Raw genomic sequence first — 12622 nt, 5'->3', positions numbered from 1 at the left:
ATAAATTTTGTGTGAGAGCCAAGTGTTGTGCAGCTACATAATAGATAAGCACAAGTTTCAACTACATAGAGATTCCTAACAGACTTTTGATAACCCGTGCCATGATTCACAGAGCTCTGAAACTTGACCTTCCAACACTGCCCAGAGAGATATTCCATATATATATATATAGATATTCCATATAGATATGGAATATCTATATATATATATAAAGTTTGTCTATAAGTATACCTATGTCTGTATCTGTTATCTATTTCTCTATATATACATATCTATATCCTTATCTTCTTTATCATATATCTATCTTTGGACATTTACATTACCTCTGTGTCTTGCTTCACTGTATAAAAGGCTCAGATATACATAGGGAAGAGCATACAGCTTTTTGCAGTACTGTTCTTATTTTGTCCTGATAAATACTTTGTATTTCAATTATAGAATAATATGGTAATTCCATTTCTATTCTTTTGAGAAGCATGAAGCTTTTATTTCAATATTGGGTGCACCAATTTATATTCCCACCAAGAGCTCATAGCATTCCCTTTCCACATCTTCAGCAACATTTGTTATACTCTTCCTTTTGATAACAGTCATTGTGATGTGCATGAAATTATATCTTATTGTGGTTTTGATAGTAGATGTTTCCCTAGTGGTTAGTGATATGTAATATCTTTTCCTGTAAATGTTGGCCATCTGCATGTCTTTTTTATTTATTTATTTATTTTTGTATGTCTTTTTTTTGACATTAGTCTGGTTATGCCTATTTTTAATTGGATTGTTTGAATTTCTGATATTGATTTATTTGAATTTGTTATATATTTTGTATGTTAATCCCTTATCAGATATATCATATGAAGATATCTATTCCCATTCAATAGGTTACCCTTTCATATTGTTAATGGTTTCCTGTGTTGTGCTAAGGTTTTTTAGTTTGATGTAGTCCTATTAGTTTATTTTTGTTTTTCTTGTCCTTGCCTGATTTAACAGATTCAAGTGAATTTGCTAAGACTGATGTCAAGAACTCAGTGCCTATATTTCCTCTAAGACTTTTATGGTTTAAAGGTTACATTTAATCAAATTTTATTCTTTTGCAACTATCTTCTTAGTTTTCTCAACACCATTTGTAGAAGGGACATTTTTCTCACTGTGTTTTCTTGCCTCTTTTGTCATAGAATAATTCACCATGTAAGTGTGGAGTTCTTTGTAGGCTTTCTGTTCTGTTGTACTGATCTATGTATGTATCTACTTTGTGCTAGTAAACCACTGTTTTGAGTCCTATAGCTATGTGTTATACCATGAAATCCAGAAGGCTGATACTTCCAGCATTTTTGTCCTTATCAAGATTGCCTGCTTCCAAGCTAAGATGGCAACATTGTAAGAGGACACCAGGCTTCTTTCATTCTTCATACACAATTAGATATCAAATTATTCTGTATTCCTGGTAAATAAACATGAGGAAGACAGAACAAATCCACAATTAAAGGGAGAGAAAGGGTCACACTGAGGTAGGTGGGAAGTTCAGAGACATGGTTTGGGAAAGAAATAGATCACAGCTGCTGTGGAGGGAGGGGAGTCCTGGTTGCAGAGAAAGGTGAGAGAGAGAGAGGAACACACCAAGGAAGACACAAGGAGGACACTTCCCCAAAGCCATTGTGTGGAAAGACACAGGCTGATTTGTGTTTGTGTTTTGTTGTTCTTGTTGTTGTTCTTTGTGTGTTTGTTTGGTTGGCTGTTTTGTTGTTGTTGTTATTGCCTTTTTTTTTTTTTAAAGCAGGCTTAAAATACTGGAGTTTTAAAGATCAAAGGACTCCACTGGAATATAGTCCTGAGGGAACTATCTTACTCCTGAAAGAAGACAGGTAAACAACCCCAAGGAACACTGCATGAAAATGAGGATCTGAGAAACCCCCAGGGCATATTGGGGAGATTAATCACAGTACTGGGAGTGCTTCCTTGAGAACAGCAGGAATGGAGACCCCTCTCTGGAGAAAAGGGAATTGACTAGTGCCATTTTCCTCCTCAACCCCTCAACATAAACACAGAATTACCTTCAGTAAATGCCACGATGCTGACACTGGCTGCCTAACATGCTTACACCAGATTTCACATCCCAGTGCTCTGCCTCCACTGCTTTTCTCTGTCAAGCCTGCGTCAGTCCCAAAACAGTAGGCCTCTTCCTCAGAGGACCAGCATAAAGGCTATCCACAGCTTGTCTCCCTACCAGAGATTTCTGCAAGGATTCAGTTCTAGTGGAACTAAAATCAGGCCTCATTTCAGAAGCAGATAACTTGACACACTGTGACACAGTTTCAAAGACTGACCACATCAGGCAAGGACAGCCTCAGAAGATGACCATCCTGAAAGACAGCACAACCAAAACACAACAGAAAAATATATGCAGAATACAACAGAGACAGTCCGTGAAGCATCAGTCTCTGGATACCATATGAATTCTTATTTTCATAAAGTCATTCCTCTCAGGATCAGAGGTGCTTTCTTAACACAGAGAAGACAGTGACAGAAAAAATGTCAGGACTGAGGAAATCCTCTGAAATGAAACAAAAATATTAGCTCTCAGCAGAGATCTAAGCAAAACAGATATAATTAATATGCCTGATAGGGAATTTACAGCAACCATCATAATATTCTAGGTGGGATTGACCAAAAGAATGAAAGACTTAGGGAAGTTCTTACTGCAGAGATAAAAGAGTTAAAAAACAATCTGTCAGAAAAGAAAAATAAAATAACTTAGATTTAAAATAGATTCAATGCAATGGCAGGATGAAAGAAGCAGAAAAATGAATCAATGACCTAGAAGATAGAATAATGGAAAACAATAAGGCTAAACTAAAGAGAGAAAGAAGAATTATGCATCAAGAGAATAGACATAGGCAACTCAGGAACTCCATCCAACATAATATTTGTATCATAGGAATCACAGAAGAGAGAAAAAAGGAGCCAGACTTATTTGAGTTAATAATAACTGAAAACTTCCCTAATCTAGGGGATGCCTCCAAATCTATGAGGCATAGAGAACTCCCTTCAAAATCAATAAAAACAGTTTAACACAAAAAAATATTGTGGTTAACCTTGCAAAACATGGTTATTAAGTAAAAAATCCAGTAAGCACCAGGACAAAAACAGTCACTAAATTACAAGGGAAGACATATAAGTCTAGCTGCAGTTCTCTCCAAAGAAACTTGTCAAGACAAAATAGAGAGCATGATATAATCAACACACTGAAAGGGAACAATACATAGCCAAGAATATTCTGTCAAGCAAGGTTATCACAAAGAAGAGAAGGAGAGAAAAAGAGTTTCATAGACAAACAAAAACTAAAGGGGTTTGTGACCACTACAACAGCCCTGCAGGAAATATTAAAGGGGACTCTGAATGGGAGGAAAGCTCAAATGTGACAAAATCCAGAAGGAAAAAGGGAAAATGTGCAGAAACAATGAAAGAAAAAAAAATAATAAAAGGACACTGAATACATATCTGATAATTTCTCTGAAGGTAAGTGGACTAAACACCCTAATCAAAAGACAAAAGATGTCACAAAAAAATTAAAAAAAAATACAAACATAAAAAACCAAAACTCAACTATATGCTGCCTAAAGACTCATTTAAGATCTCAAGACACCTGCGATTGGAAGTGTGTATATAGAGAAACTTATATCATGTAAACAGATGTCAAAAGAAAACCAGAGTAGCAATATTTGTATTAGACAAAGTGGATTTTAAACCAAAGACTGTGACAAAAGATGAAGAAGGGAATTATACTATAATAAAATGGACTATCAAACAAGAAAATCAAACAATTATAAACATTGATACTACCAACATGGAAGCCCCAAACATATAAAACAATTAATAATAAACATAATGGAACTCATTTATAATGTAGTAATAGTAGGAGATTTCAACACATTATTTCTATCAATGGACAAAGCAGAATACCAACAAAGAAATAATGGCTTAGGATGACAACTGGACTACATGGACTTAATGCACATATCTTAAGGCAGCAGAGTACACATTCTACTCAAGTACACAATGGACTTTCTCCAGAAATTACATACTAGATCACAAATCGGAGCTCAACAAGTATAAAAAGATAAACATCATACCATGCATCTTTTCTGACCACAGAGGAATGGAAGTTGACATTAAACACGGGGGAAAAATCAAAAGACCACAAACACATGAATGTAAACAACATGTTACTAAAGAATGAATGAGTCAACCAGAAATCAAAGAAGAGATTAAAAATAAATAAATAAATAAATAAATACAAATAAAAATGAACATGCAGAATTTCAAAACCTTTACGATACAACAAAAGTGGCCACAAGAGGTAAATATAAAGCAAGAACTAACAAAAGAAACAAAAAAAATCTCATAAAAAAACCTAACCTTACATTAAAATTAACTTGGAAAATAACAAAAAGCAAAGCCTAAGTCCAGTAGAAAGAAGTAAGGAAATAATTGCAGTTAGTACAAAAATAAATTATATATATATAAATTATATATATATACATTATATATATATACATTTTATATATATGTGTATATATATATATACATATACATACATATATATACACACACACACACACACACACAAACAAAACAGTGGAACAGAGCAATGAAAGAGAAAATGGTTCTTTGAAAAAAATAAAAATAAATGAAATTGAGAAGTCAGACTTATCAAAAACATAACAGAAAGAACACAGATAAATGAAATCACAAATGAGAGAGGAGAAAATAATGAAGGACACTACAGAAATGCAATTACAGGAAAATATTATGAAAACCTATATGCTGAGTAGGGGCAAGATGGAAGAGAAGTAGGAGACCCTGTTTTAATCGTCCCCTAAAGTGAGCTAATTATCTACCAAAACACTCTGAACACCCATGAAATCATCCTGAGATGTAGGATTATATAGTTTTGGGTTTCTACTGGGGCAGAAGACTCCAGTGGAGCAGTAAAGCAGAGCGGGCATTATTGGATTGATATCAGAGCATAAATAGAAGAAGGAGGGAGTCACCAGAAGCATCCCATTGGAAAGTAATACCCCAATATGAGAGTGACCTGGTAACCAGAATTAACTTGGATTCTGGTTAAAAGCACTCACAAAGAGCAAAAGATCTTAAGGGGCCATTGGTGGAATCAGGGGGTAATAGGCATGGGCCTAAACACATGGTCGAAGAACAGCCACCACCTATGACCACCTGTCCCAGAGAGAGTGTGATGGAGCCTTCAGGGTTGTGTGGTTGGCATCACAACTCAGCTGGGCGCACTGATGCCCCCACAGGAGCAAGTTTGGTGACAACACCAGCCCATGTTCCCTTGAACTTCTGTGCACTGCATGACCAGGGTCCTACCCACTCCTTGCAAGTGCCTGAGAAAGCACTGTCCTTGAGCTAGCCGGTGGTGTCTAGGACCAAACAAGGTTCCAGACTCTCCTAGCTGGGGCCAGTGCAATCACCCATGGTGGCAACCTCATGTCTGGACCCCACCAGTCCCAGCAAAGGCAGCCATCTGAAACATGCTCCTTGGGCAAATATCACTCACGGTTTTAGTAGCATGGGGGTGCAGAGTCAAGTAGACACTTCTGGCATCCCCTGAGATGGTCGCTGGGGACCTCCTCTGCCTGTGGGAGGTTGCATAGCTCAGTGGAGTTTGCAGAGGGGAGTCTGTGTATTCTGGACCACCCAGAGGGGAGCAGACTGAAGGTTCTCTCTGAGACAGAGGTCTGGGTCCAGTTTGCTTTCCACTAAACCTCTGAAAAGTCAAAATAAGCAACTAAAGGGGGAAAAAAACAACCCTCCAGAGAGCAAAATCCTGAAAAACTGGTTTCCAGAGAGCCCAGCCCCTTGATAGAGGTCAGGAGGACTCAACCCAAGCAAGACTACCTGAAAAACAACCCGGGAGGCCCCTCCCCCAGAAAGTCAGCCAACAGAAGGTGAGGACAACCACCTCAGGGTCACCATAAAGCTGTAAAACCTCAATATCAGGGAAAAACAATATATTAAGCTCTGGTTATTGCCCTAAAACCAGTATAATTCATAGATAGAACTTTTATTTTTAATTCATTCTCACTATTCTTGTTCTTTTTAATTTTTTGAACCTACTTGGTTTTTTAAACCTACTTTTTTTTTTAACCTACTTAGTTTTTTTAACCATTACAACTAGAGGGATAATATAGCATATTCCATAATAACCTTTTAACTTGATTTTTTTCCATACATATACCTGTGTTTTTCTTTTCCTTTTATATTTTATTAATATACACATAGATATACGCTTCAATGTAATCCTATTTGCTAACTAATACTACCCCTATATATAAACAAATTTTAATCTCCCTTTATCTATGGAAATTTGAGTCCTTTACCAAAGTTATCAAGACACACAGAAAGAATCAAAATAACCTTCCTTACCCATTTGGAGGATTTATAACCATCCTCCCATCTTTTTCTTCTGTCAGTATTTCTGTGTATTTGGTTTTTGTTTGGGTATTATAAATCACTTATCCTTGGGGTTCATTTTGGCTGGGTTCATTTTTTTTCTTTTTTCTTGTCATTTACTTTTGTCCATATTTTTGTGTGCCCATTTTTGTTTGTATACCTTATAAATCTTAATTTTGGGGCCCATTCTGTCTTTTTTTTTTTTCTTGTCTCTCTCTTTCTCTCTCTTTTTTTCTTTTTTCTTTCTTTTTGGTGGTGAATTCTGATTTCTCAGAAGCATTCCAGAGTGCACCTTGCCTCGATGGCAGTTGATATATTCAGCTATAAATCCCCTCAACAACCTCTCACCAAAATGACTAGGAAGAGAAACACACAAAAGACGAAAAATTCAGAGACTGTGCCCTTTCCTTCAGAGCTATTGGATATGGACATAAACAGTATGTCTGAAAGGGAATTCAGGGTAAAAATTATCCAGGCAATGGCTAGGTTGGAGAAAACCATTAGTGACAACATAGAATCTCTAAGGACAGAGTGAAAACAGCCTGGGAAGAAGTTAAAAATGCTATCAATGAGTTCCAATCTAATCTAAATATTCTAACAGCTAGGGTAACTGAGGCAGAATATAGAATTAGTGATCTAGAGCACAAAATCATAGAGAAAAGGAGGAGGCCTGGAACAAACACCTAAGAAGCCATGAAAACAGAATTAGGGAAATCAATGACACCAGGAAACATTCTAACATCAGAATTATTAAGAAAAATTATTATCCCCCCTGAGGTGGAGAAGAAAGAAGACTAGAAAATATAGTTGAACAAATTCTCCATGAAAATCTTACCAGTCTGGGGAATGGAACAAACATTTGTTTTCTAGAGGCTGAAAGATCACCCCTCAAGATCAACAAATATATAAAGACCACAAGACACTTGATTGTGTGACTGATGAATCATAATTTGAGACAACAGTTTTAGAGAGCAGCTAGGGTGAAGAGATTCCTTACATACAGAAGAAGGTCCATCAGAATAACATCAGACCTATTCACAGAAAGCTGGAATGCCAGAAAGAGCTGACAAGACATATTCAGGGCACTAAATGAAAAGAACATGAAGTCAAGAATACTTTATCCAACAATGTTGACATTCAAAATGGATGGAAAGATAGAGAGCTTTCAAGAATGGAAACGTTTAAAAGAGTATATGACCACGAATCTGGCATGCTCAGAAATATTAAGGGGTTCTAAAAAAAAAAAAAAAAAAAAAAAAAAAAACCCAAAAACAACATAGAACAGAAATTTACAGAGACAAACTATAGAAACAAGGACTTCACAGGCAACTTGTTGTCAATAAAAACATATCTTTCAATAATCACTCTCAATGTGAATGGCCTAAATGCTCAAATAAAACAACACAGGGGTTACAGATTGGATAAAATGACAGGACCCATCCAAATACTGTCTACAAGAGACCCATTTGGAACCTAAGGATGCATTCAGACTGAATGTGAAGGAATAGAGAAGAATCTTTCATGTCAATGGACATCAAAAGAAATCTGAGATAGTGACTCTCACCCAGAGAAATTAGATTTTAAACTAAAGAATATAGTCAGAAACAAAGAAGTACAGTACATTATTCTGAAATGGTCTAGCCACCAAGAAGATCTAACAATTGTAAATATTTATGCCCCCAAAAGGGGAACCACCAACTACATGACAAATGTTAATCAAACTAAAGAGTCGTATTGACAGAAATACATTAATAGAAGAGGATGTTAACACATCATTCTCAGAAATAGACAGATCATCCAAACAGAAAATGAAAAACAGGAGCATTGAATGACACATTGAACCAGATGGACCTCATAGATATACATAACATATCATCCTAAAACAACAGAATACTCATACTTTTCCACCACACATGGAACATGTACTGGGTCACAAATCAGGGTTCAACCAATATGAAAAGATTGAGTTATTCCCTGCATATTCTCTGACCACAATGCTTTGAAACTGGAACTCAAGCACAAGAAAAAGTTTGGGAGGAATTCAAACACTTGGAACCTAAAAAGAACCCTGCTTAAGAATGTTTGGCTCAATAAGGAAATCAAAGAAGAACTTTAAAAATCCATGGAAACCAATGAGAATGAAGACACTCTGACCCTAAGCCTATGAGATACAACAAAGGTGGTCCTAAGGGAGAAATACAAAGCCATCCAAGCCTCATTCAAAAATATTGAAAAATCCAGAATACACCAACTCTCTTTACACATTAAAGAACTGGAGAATCAACATCAAATTAAGCCAACCCAACAAACAAGATGGGAAATAAGATTAGAGCAGAGATCAATGAGATAGAAACTAGAGATACAGTAGGACACATCAAAGAAACTAGAAGCTGGTTCTATGAAAGAATCAATAAGATCAATAAAACATGGGCCAAACTAATCTAAAATAAAAGAGAAAGGACCCAAATTAATACAACTATGAATGAAAAGGGAGAGATCATAACTAACACCAAGGAAATAGAAATGATAATCAGAAATTATCAACATTTATATACAAATAAGCAACCTAGATGAAATGGAATCATTCCTGGAAACCTATAAACTTTCAAAACTGAATCAGGAAGGAATTGAAACCTCACAGACCAGTATCTAGTAACAAGATAGAAGCAGTGATCAAAAACCTCCCCAAAAACAATAGCCCAGGACCTGATAGATCCCCTGGGGAATTCTATCTAAAATTCAAAGAAGAAATAGTTATTCTCCTGAAGCTTTTTCAAAAAATAGAAGAAGAAGGAAAATTTCCAGACTCTTTCTATGAAGCCAGAATTACCCTAATCCCCCAAACAGACAAAGAAACAACCAAAAAAGAGAATTTCAGACCAATTTGCCTGATCAATATGGATGCTAAGATTCTCAACAAGATCCTAGCTAATACAATCTAACAGTACATTAAAAAGATTATACACTATGACCAGTTGGGATTTATCCCCTGTAGGCAAGAGTGGATCAACACTCACAAATCAATTAATGTGATATATCAAATCAATAAGAGAAGAGAGAAAATGACATCATCCTCTCAGTTGATGCAGAAAAAGCATTTGAAAAGATACAACATCTGTTCCTGATTAAAACGCTTCAAAGTATAGGTATAGAGGGAACATTCCTCAACTTCATAAAAGCTATCTATGAAAAACCCACAGCAAATATCATCTTCAATGGGAAAAAAACAACAACCTTCCCTTTCAGATCAGGAACACGACAAGGATATCAATTCATGCCTCTGTTGTTCAACATAGTACTAGAAGCCCTAGCAACAGGAATCAGACAACAAAAAGAAATAAAAGGTATTCAAATTGGCAATGAAGAAGTCAAACTCTCTCACTTCACAGATGAATTGAGACTTTATATAGAATACCCAAAAGATTCCACCCCTTAAGTACTAGAACTCATAGAGCAATTCAGTAATGTGGCAACATACAAAATTAATGTACAGAAAACCATTGCTTACTTACACACTAACAATGAAAATATAGAAAGGGAAGTTGGAGAATTGATTTAAATTATTATAGCACCAAGACCCATAACATACCTGGGAATACACCTAACCAAGGAAGTAAAGGATCTGTACTTGAGGAACTACAGAAAACTCATGAAAGAAATTGAAGAAGACACACAAAAAATGGAAAAGCATTCCACGCTCAGGGATCAGAAGAATAAACATTGTTAAAATGTTCATACTGCCTAGAGCCATCTATACTTTCAATGCCATCTTAATCAAAGTTCCACCGTCATTTTGCAAAGAGCTGGAACAAACAATCCTAAAATTTGTATGGCACCAGAAGAGACCCTGAATTACTAAAGAAATGCTGAAAAAGAAAAACAAAGTTGGGGGCATCACATTGCCTGATTTCAACAATTACTACAAAGCTGTGATCACCAAGACAACATGGTACTGGCACAAAAAACAGACACATAGACCAGTGGAACAGAGTAGAGAGTCCAAAAGGGACCCTCTACTCTATGGTCAAATAATCTTTGACATAAAAGGAAAAAAATATATATACAGTGGAAAAAAGACAGTCTCTTCAATAATTGCTGCTGCGAAAATTGGAAAACAGTGTGTAGAAGAAGGAAACTCAAACATTGTCTTACACCATAGGCAAAGATAAACTCTAAATGCATAAAATACCTCAACATGAGACAGGAATCTATGAAAATCCTAGAGGAGAACATAGGCAGTAACATCTCCGACATTGGCCACAGCAACTTCTTTCAAGATATGCTTCCAAAGACAAATAAAACAAAAGCAAAAATGAACTTTTGGGACTTTATCAAGATAAAAGACTTTGCCACAGCAGAGGAAACTGTCAACAAAACAAAGAGGGGACCCACGGATTCAGAGAAGATATTCGCAAATGACACTACAGACAAAGAGCTGATATCCGAAACATATAAAGAACCCCTCCAACTCAAACTACACACAAAACAGATAATCATATCAAAAAATGGGCAGAAGACATGAACAGACACTTTTCCAAAGAAGACATACAAATACCTGAGAGACACATGAAAATTGTTCATCATCATTAGCCATAAGGGAGATTCAAATCAAAACCACATTGATATACCACCTTACCCCAGTTAGAATGGCCAAAATTAACAAGACAGTAAACAACGTGTGTTGGAGAGGATATGGAGAAAGAGGAACACTCTTACATTGTTGGTGGGAATGCAACTTGGTTCAGCCACTTTGGAAAACAATGTGGAGATACCTTTAGAAATTAAAAATAGAGTTACCTAATGACCCTGAATTTGCACTATTGGGGATTTACCCAAAGATACAGATGAAGTGAAAAGAAGGGCCTTCTGTACCCCAATGTTCATAACAGCAATGACCACAGTCACCAAAGTGTGGAAAGAACCAAGATGCCCTTTGACAGATGAATGGATAAAGAAGGTATAGTCCATATAGACTCTGGAGTATTATGCCTCCATCAGAAAGGATGAATACTCAACTTTTGTATCAACATGGACGGGACTGGATGAGATTTTGTTGAGTGAAATAAATCAAAGAGAAAGAGTCAATTATCATACAGTTTCACTTACTTGTTCTGCATAAGGAATAACAAGGAGGACATTGGGAGACGGGGATGAGAAGTGAGTTGGGGAAATCGGAGGGGGGAGACAAATCATGAGAGACTGGAGTCTGAGAAACAAAGTGAGAGTTTTGGAGTGAATGGGGGTGGGGGTTGGGTGAGCCTGGTGGTTGGTCTTGAGGAGGACATATATTGCATGGAGCACTGGGTGTAGTGTAAAAAAAAATCAATCTTGGAACACTGAAAAAGTAAAATTTAAAAATACATGCATACAAGTGTACACACATACATATGTAAAAATTTAACTAAAACAATACAAAATTAAGAACCAGATGGAGTCACAAATGAATTCCACCCAAAATTTAAGTTAATACTGATTCTCCTCAAGCTATTCCAAGAAATATAAGAGGAAGGAAACCTTCTAAATACATTCCTTGAGGCCAGCTTTTCCTTGATACTTAAACCAAAGACACTAAAGTAAATCCAAAAAAAAAAAAACAAAAGCAGGTCAATATTCCTGATGAACATAGATAAAAATTCTCAACAAAATATTAGAACACCACATTCAACAATACTTTGAAATGATCATTCATCATCATCAAGTGTGTTTCTTTGGGTAATGCAAAGATGGATCAGTATCCACAAGCCAGTGTAAATACCACATTAATAGAATAAAGGATAAAAAATATATAATCATCTTCATAGATGCAGAAAATACAAGTTGACATAATTTCAAGTTTTTCATCATTAAAAACAGTCAACAAAATGCTTTTAGAGGGAATATACCCCTATGCAATTAATTTCATATATGACAAACCCACAGTTAACATCATACTTAATGGTGACAAGTTGAGAGCTTTTCCTCCAAAAACAGAAACAAGAGAAGAATATCTACTCTGCCACAGTTATTCAAAATAGTACTGGAAATCATAATCCTATCACTGTATAATCCTATGCAAAGAAACAAATGCATCCGAATCCATAAGGAAGAAAAAAAACTATAACATCTTGAGAAAGACATAATATTATACATAAAAAACCCTAAAGACTCCACT

This window comes from Lontra canadensis, unplaced genomic scaffold (genome assembly GCF_010015895.1).
Source record: "Lontra canadensis isolate GAN:19392208 unplaced genomic scaffold, GSC_riverotter_1.0 scaffold152, whole genome shotgun sequence".
Classification (NCBI taxonomy): domain Eukaryota; kingdom Metazoa; phylum Chordata; class Mammalia; order Carnivora; family Mustelidae; genus Lontra; species Lontra canadensis.
This window is presented reverse-complemented; position numbering follows the sequence as displayed.